Below are 7,775 nucleotides of genomic sequence, written 5' to 3'. Positions count from 1 at the left end.
CTCCTCTATTCGTCCATTGATAACTCTGTGTTAGCCCGGGGATAGGCTCTGATCTGGGGCCTAGACATGTCCAGCTCTGGGCCAGAAAGGGGGGGGGCGGGGTTAAGCAGAGAGCTGTCCTAGGCTGTGCTGGCAGAGCTGTGCCCCAAGCTCAGTGCCAGGGTGCCTGGGGCCAGGCCCGGGGCAAAGGGCAGAGGCCCCACCCTGGATCTGAAGGGGGCAGGAAAGGGGTGCCAAAGCTGGGTCCACTGTCCGTGCCCCCCCCCTCACAAGAGTTCCCTGCCCCAGGCTGGGCAGGATGTGGTGGCAGCTGCAAGAGGGTGGGCAGGATGTGGGGGTGGGGGCAGCTGAAACGAAGCCTGACATTCGCCTCCCCAGCTCCTCCCTTCTTCCCTCTCCCCCCCCATCCGCCCCCTCCAGGTCACGTGCTTCCAGCCCGGGCACCGACGGACTATTTCTCCCTTTCCGCGGAAGGACATAATTGACATCGCAAACTCAAGTCACCTTCGACTTCAGCCGTACCACGCCTTTTTCTTGCCTCGTAGCCCAGGACAGAAAGTTTGCCAGATACACATTTCTTTAGCTCCCTGACCACTAATTCGGGAGTGGCCCCTTTAAATGCAAATGAACCGCCTTCTCGCTCTCGCCCCCCCACCCCCATCCCAACTTCGCTCCTCGTGCCCAGACTCCGCCAGCTGCCATTGACGTCACGCGTGCGTCAGCGTCGCCAGCCCAACCAGACGGCACGTGGGGGGAAGAAGGTGGCCTTAAAGGGCCAGACGCCTTTGGCTTGCCGGGTTGCTGTTCTGAGTTTGGCCTTGAGAAAGAGGAATGAGATGAGAAGTGGGGAAATCTATTGGAACAGGAAGATATGCAGGACAGACGTTAGGGAGGACAGGTAGGAGTTCTGCTCCTTCGCAGAGTAGGAGGGCCAGGCCTTTCCTCTAGATTCCCCAGGAGTTTGGGGTTTGCGCCTGGGAGAGCAGAACAACCCTGAAGGTAAAGGAGGCTGGCATTTAAGACTTGCCCGGTTATACCGTCAGCCCTTCCTTCACCCCTGCCCAGCACGCCCACAGTGCACGGACTTCGTTCTCTTCGGTATCTCCGGCACCAAGGGGACAGGTATTTGGTATTTGCAGAAGTGGTGGGATCCGGTGCAAAGCCGCCTCCTTCAGGAGGCTTTCCCTGACTGCACCTACCCTCCCCCCCCAAAGACGTCCTCACTCTCTCGAACACCCACAGCGTTTAACGACCCTGCATATTCCTTCCATGCATTAGGGACCGCAAGGCAGTGCTTAAGTGCACGGGCCTCAGAATCACGGAGACATGGGTTCCAGTTCCATTTATACTGTTTTCTAGCTGAAGGATTTGGGACAAGTCTCTTCATCTTAGTTCTGCTTAGTGTCAAATGGGGCTACTGCTGTTCTGACCATAGACTTCTCTGACGAAGCTCTTGTATGGGATCTGTTTCATGTAAGCACTCCACAGTGGAAGGGAGTAGGTTTTAGGATGCCCATCTCCCCCACTAAACTGTGCTTCTAGAGAGCGAGGCCCTTGCCATTACTAATTTAGTCCCAGAACCAACACAGTGCAAGGCTTATAGCTGGTGACTTTAAAATGTCTGTTGAATGAGTAAACATGAATGAATGAATGATTTCTGTATTTCCTGAGATCTGACCTCCAAACCCACCCCCGAAGCGCTTACCCAAAGGGAGAAAACTACAAATGCCCCCTCTGTGCCCCCAGGTTTTTAGCTCTGTGGCAGAGCCTCAAGGTGGAGTTGGGATGAGGCCCTAGTCACTGTGGTTGAACCAAAAGTATTATGCAAACAAGCCGCAAATGATCGGTCTGCAGTGGAGACCTGAGGGGCCTCCCCACCCCTCCCCAGCCCCAGCTGAGGTGATAGAACCCTGACCCAGGAAGCCAGGGCCGCTAAAAGGGAGCTGGAGGAGGAGAGTTTCTTGCCCCTTCAGGGTTTCTTAGCCCAGACCCAAGTCCGTCTTTGGCCTTTTCCTTTCCGGGGCCAAGGCTAATCCGACGCCAGCCCCCCTGCCCTGCTCTGAACCTCCATCGCCCACCCCAGCCTTCCTGGGCCCTATGGCTTCCCAGTAGTTCTAGTGAGGGGTGAGGGGGAGGGCACGAGACCTCCTACCACCTGATTCCAGCTCGCTGGCCAGAGGAGCAGTAACCACCCCATCCTGGTTCAGCCTGTCTCGCAGCTGCTTATCGATCTGATTTTCAACATCTGTCACCATCTCTGAAGTAGAAGGGCCGACTTCCTCCCTGGGGAGGAGCTCTGAGCAGGTGGCACTGAGAGCCCCCTCCTTCCTTGCAGACCAGGGAAGAAGTGATGAGACCCTCCTGTGCTTGAGAGCAACCCTGTCAACTCAGGAACCCTGAGGGACCAGGTGGGTCCCCACAGGAATCTCCCATCAGCCTTGATGCTGGCTCCGCCCCCTGCAGGGGTAGGGTGCTGCCCAGGAGCACTCTGTGTTCCAGAAAACCCCAAAATAACCCAACTTTGCTGTCCAGCTGCTATTTCTGTCCATCTTGTTTAATTATTCAAACCCAAGTTGGGGAGTGAACTATAAAAAGCTCTCCTACTTGGGGACCCAGGAGAGCCGGGAGGCTCGCCAGGTTGCAATAGGAGCAGAGCACATGGTTTGGGTGAGGTCACTTGGTCCGGCCTCCGGCGTGAAAGTTCCATCTGCTGTTGGCCTGATTCCTCTGCTAGAAGGCAGACTCCAGGCCTCCCTCCCTGAGCCTCCCTCCAGCCCTCATCTCTGCACCCCTCCCAGCCTGTCCCGCCTGGGAGCTGGGCCCCACCCGCCTTCCTGTACTCTGGAAGTGTTTCCTCTCAGCCAACCCTTCGCTGACTGCTTCCTAGTCCTGGTTCTTATCCCACAGATCCTATTATAAGACCCCAGCGTCCGGGACTGGGGGGGGGGGGCAGGAAGTGCAGGTAAAGAGGTCAAGCCAGGTGGACACAGACAGGAAGATGGATACCGTGCCCTCAGAGGGCACTCCGTCAGCGGGGGCTGGGGGGCGTTTCTGCTTTTCTGGGAGAGGCAGGCTCCTGACTGTCCCAGCGGCTGAGCCTCTTCAGGGCTTCTCTTGGGGACTTTGACATTGTGGCTGAAGGGACAGAGGGAAGGCAGCAGGAAGGACTTTGATTTTCTGGGCCTAATCCTCTTCTGGTTGGCCGCAAGTTCAGCGCTAGTTTCCATTGAAACTGAAGTCCAGGGCGCCTGGGTGGCTCAGTTGGTTAAGCGACTGCCTTCGGCTCAGGTCATGATCCTGGAGTGTCTGGATCGAGTCCCGCATCGGGCTCCCTGCTCGGCAGGGAGCCTGCTTCTGCCTCTGACCCTCCCCCCTCTCATGTGCTCTCTCTCTCTCTCGTTCTGTCTCAAAAAAAAAAAAAAAATCTAAAAAAAAAAAGAAAAAAGAAACTGAAGTCCAGGGCAGGTGAATGTGGAAGCTAGGTGCCCCTGGGGGCCTGTTCTGTGACCCTCCCTCCCAGCACAGGCCTTTCCTAGAAAGGTGATAACAGGGGGCGGGGCCACGGTTGCTATAGCAACACAGGGAGCGAGGGGATTGGTGCCGGGCCGGCCTTGCTCCGTCTGCGCAGGAGGGGCCCAAGGAGAGGCTGGGCCGGCGCCTGCGACAGAGGCCAGTGGAGGCGGGGTTACAGGATGGACCCGAGGACAAGGGCTTTGAGCCCCGCGAGAGGAACAGACCACAGGGGCAGACGCAGAGACCCGGGGCAGAATTGGGGGCGGGGGGACGTCCAGTGTGGGAGGGGACGCAGCCGGCGGGCAGGCGCTGGGCCAGGACTTTCCAAGAGTCAGTGCGGGGCCTCAGTGTTCACAGAGGACCCTGGGCTTCACATTCGGCCTATTTTGGGGCTTGTTCCCACACGTTCCCTGGCGGCGGCTCCTGTGAAGTCCAGGCTGCCCCCCCAGCCCCGCCCCTGCCACGGCTCTGCCCGAGCTACCGGGGCTGTTGCTGAGCAACCAGAGGCTGTGCACCTGGAGGGCATGGGAGGGGGCCCGGGCGGGGACAGTAGGGGCGGGGACAGTAGGGGCGGGGAGGCAGGGAGACCGTGCAGACGCCGGGCGGACAGAGCTCAAGGCTCCTCCTCCCACCCTCCTCATGCCAGTTGCAGAGGAGGGATGCACTCGTTACCCAGTAAGTGTGTTGATGAATGTGTACATGTGCGGTCCTTCTCCACGATGCTGTGACCACGTAGCCCCCGCGGGACTATCTCTGAGGACAGGCGGGGCGGGGCGGGGCAAGAAGGACAGGTTAAGCATCTTTCACTGGCCATGGGAGGGGTGAGGGCTTGCCCTGCCCAGGACAAGGTAGGGGCCCCTGTGGAAGTGAGGGGCGCCAGGGGGCAGCTGGGTGGGGAGAGGACCTCCACCAGCGTCCGGTGAGAGAGGGGCTCCCCAGAGGAGAGACTGCCTGCAAGTCCGAGTGTTCTCAAGGCTGGCGTTCTCCACCGTATTTCATTATTTTTATTCTGTTATTTTCCGTATATTTTAGGTGGACTGGAGTCTGACAGAGGTAGCCATCAATAGGAACGACTCTTCTTTGTGCTTGGAGCCCTGATCCCCATCCAGCTGCATCTCTGCCAGGCTGAGGAAGCCGCCCGGGCCGTCCGCAGTGTCGACACGGGGCTGTCACCACTCTTGACCCGTGGCTCTGCCATCGGCTCAGCTCCCATGCAGAAAGAGCACCTTCGTGGGGCGAGCGTTTGTGCACCTGTGACGGGGCCCTGGGGAAGTGGCCTGGGGTGGGTACTGCGCATGCTGCACATACTGGTTGGGAACCCTTGCTGTCTGTCCTGGCGTGGTCCCCGAATTCTGCAGGGAACCTCTCGGTAAAGGCTGGGAAGTTGCCAGCCACCCACCTCCCACACCCCAGACTTGCCCCCGAGGGCCGTGTTGCTGGGAAGACACAGGGGCCTCCTGATTGCTGACCCGGGAGAAAGAGAGAAAACGGGGGATAAAGGGTACAAGCTTGGCTTGTTTTCATCTCTGTTTCATGCCAGACACTCTGGAAGGCCCGAGATGCACTCTTGCCATCGTCATTCAACGAACTGTCCATTGGTCACAGAATTCTCACCCTCCTTGTACAGATGATGGAACAGAAGCTCAGAGAGGTTAAAGAGCATGTTCGTAGTCACACAGCAAGAAGGGGCTCTGGGTTCGAAGCCAGGCCTGTCTGTTGCCCCGACTATGGGGTCACAGGGACACTGGAGGGGCCCAGGAGTCCACACGGAGGGGAAGCCCCAGAGCACAGTTAGTACCCTCACGGACTCAGTGTTCCAAGTGCTAATAAAGAAGAAGAGGGCCCTCAGAACCCCGTGTGCTCACACAGCGACCTCAGAGTTGCTCAGGCTTAGAGAAAGCCAGCAGAGAAGGCCGGGTCAGGCAGACCTGAGGTCCCGTCCCAGCTCAGCCATTTCTAGCTGTGTGACCTTCGGCAAGCCACTGACCCTCTCTGAGCCTGGCTTTCCGCAGTGATAGTGGGAAGCTGATACTCCTAGTTTACAATAGAAAAGGCAAACAACGTGTGTTTGATACCTTGCAACAAAGCCCCTCTCCTTCCATCCCTCCAGAAGGCGAAGATCCCCTGTGACCGAGGGCAAGTTGCAGGGCCCATGCAAACTTGGCAGAGCACCAGCTGTGCTCTGGGGGAGCCCCGAGCCTCGCCACGGTTTGTGGAAGGTCTCTGAGGTGTCTTCCTCCCTCGTGGCCAAGGGGAAGTCACGCGTGGAGCCAGTTATCAAGAAAGGGCCAAAAAAGCGTCCTCTGCTGGAGAGGTGAGTAATGACAACAAGTGACCAAGGGGACAATTGCTAGGACTTCTTCCCGTTCCTCCCATAAGACAGATATTCAAAGTGGAGACCAGAGAATGGGAGTTCTAGAACAGAATAGCATCCCCACCCGCTCGTTCATGGCTTCCTGTGTGCACCGTGGGGAGCTCGGCTGCAGACCCCTAGTTTGTAGCCCGTCGCAGTGGCCTTGCCTGGTCTGGGAGGCATTTTGGTTTTGGGGTTTTTTTTTTGTTATTTAAAGATTTTATATAGTTGACAGAGAGAGAGAGTACAAGCAGGGGGAGCAGCAGGCTCCCCGCTCAACAGGGAGCCCAGTGTAGGGCTCGATCCCAGGACCCCAGGATCATGACCTGAGCCGAAGGCAGACACTTAACTGACTGAGCCCCCCAGGTGCCCCCTGGGAGGTATTTTGGAGAAAGAAGTACCAAGACTGAAGGGGAGAACAGGAGGCTCCAGGGGAACTAGGGAAGCTAGATACTCACAGCTCCAGGCTGAGCCTCACCACAGTTTTGGAAGGTCAGAGAAGAAGGCGGGCGCGGGCTGGGGGTGCCAGCCCCCAACCACTCGGGCACGCGCAGGCCCAGCCAGCAGGCGGCCAGAACCGCCCAGAAGCGCAGCCCGCTGCCAACCTGCGTTCACCAAATGCACAAGTGATTTGAATGTACATTCGGGACCGAGAAGCACCTCTCATCACCGGAGCAACAGTTAGTAACTGTGTGGTCATGGCTGGACTACTGGTGGTGACAATTTCACAGCACACACAAGTATCGAGTTCCTTACGTCCTACACCTGCAGCCGGTATGCGGTTATATGTCAGTTCTATCTCAAATAGAAGGGAAGGGAGGACAGACCGAGCATTGCTGCTGTGCGCTGTGCATGGACCCTGTGCCCAGGAGCGGGATCTTTAAAGGTGTCATCGGGAGCTAGGAGCTCCTCAAGGGCCCTACCTCTAGGAAGGTTAGTGAGGAGCGGGGCGTGCGGGGCCCTGCAGTTCCTTTCGTTTGACACGGTGGGCTTCCACGCAAGCCTTCCTTTGAAGACCCAGCCCCAGACAAAAGAAACCCTCTGTGCTCTGTTACGGGATGTCTGCTGTGGAATGCCGCACAGCAAGACGTGGGGCCGGCCCTGGGACACACAGCGGTCGGAGACATATTGTCCAACGAAAAAGCAAGTCTCTTGGGGCGCCTGGGTGGCTGAGTCGTGAAGCATCTGCCTTCGGCTCAGGTCGTGATCCCAGGGTCCTGGGATCGAGCCCCGCATCGGGCTCCCTGCTCCACGGGAAGCCTGCTTCTCCCTCTCCCACTCCCCCTGCTTCTGTTCCCTCTCTCGCTGTGTCTTTCTGTCAAAAATAAAAAACTGGGGCACCTGGGTGGCTCAGATGGTTAAGCGTCTGCCTTTGGCTCAGGTCATGATCTCAGGGTCCTGGGATCGAGTCCCACATCGGGCTTCTGGCTCAGCAGGGAGCCTGCTTCTCCCTCTGCCTCTCCCCCTGCTCATGCTCTCTCTCTCTGTATCTCTGTGTCTCAAATGAATAAATAAAATCTTAAAAAAAAAAATCTTAAAAAAAAAAAAAGAAAAGAGGGGCGCCTGGGTGGCTCAGTCGTTAAGCACCTGCTTTCGGCTCAGGTCATGATCCCAGGGTTCTGGGATCGAGTCCCACATCGGGCTCCCTGCTCAACAGTGGGGCACAGCAAGGTGTTGGAAGAGCACGTGGGACAGGACATGTGCCCATCTGTGGAATGTACATTCTGCCACAGTATGTTTGTACACATGAAGGTAAATATATAGAAGAAAGTCCCAGAAGGATCTACACCAAAATACCACGGGCTTCGCCATGGAGAAGATGGGGTACAGGTGTGTTTTACCTGCTTTTGTATGTATGACTTGAGTCCTTGGAGATGATATATACATTATTTTGTTTAATGAAAAGGGA

General features: G+C 57.2%; 1 long non-coding RNA gene across 4 annotated transcripts in view; it reads left to right on the top strand.

Annotated features, from left to right (window-relative positions):
* The first annotated feature begins 450 nt into the window (after nucleotides 1-450).
* LOC115942098 (uncharacterized) overlaps nucleotides 451-7,775 on the top strand; it is a 10,648-nt gene continuing 3,323 nt past the window's right edge. For 2 of the 4 annotated variants that reach the window (XR_014146664.1, XR_014146662.1), the window contains exons 1-3: nucleotides 451-1,122; nucleotides 4,546-4,795; nucleotides 5,624-5,827. This is a non-coding gene — a long non-coding RNA (uncharacterized LOC115942098). The remainder of the gene's footprint in view (nucleotides 1,123-4,545; nucleotides 4,796-5,623; nucleotides 5,828-7,775) is intronic. The other 2 variants (XR_014146661.1, XR_014146663.1) reach the window with 2 other exon arrangements.

This window comes from Leptonychotes weddellii, chromosome 6 (genome assembly GCF_054177405.1).
Source record: "Leptonychotes weddellii isolate Sample4059 chromosome 6, ASM5417740v2, whole genome shotgun sequence".
Taxonomy (NCBI): Eukaryota; Metazoa; Chordata; class Mammalia; order Carnivora; family Phocidae; genus Leptonychotes; species Leptonychotes weddellii.
The sequence above is the reverse complement of the archived record's forward strand: the minus strand, read 5'-3'. Positions and strand labels throughout refer to the sequence as shown.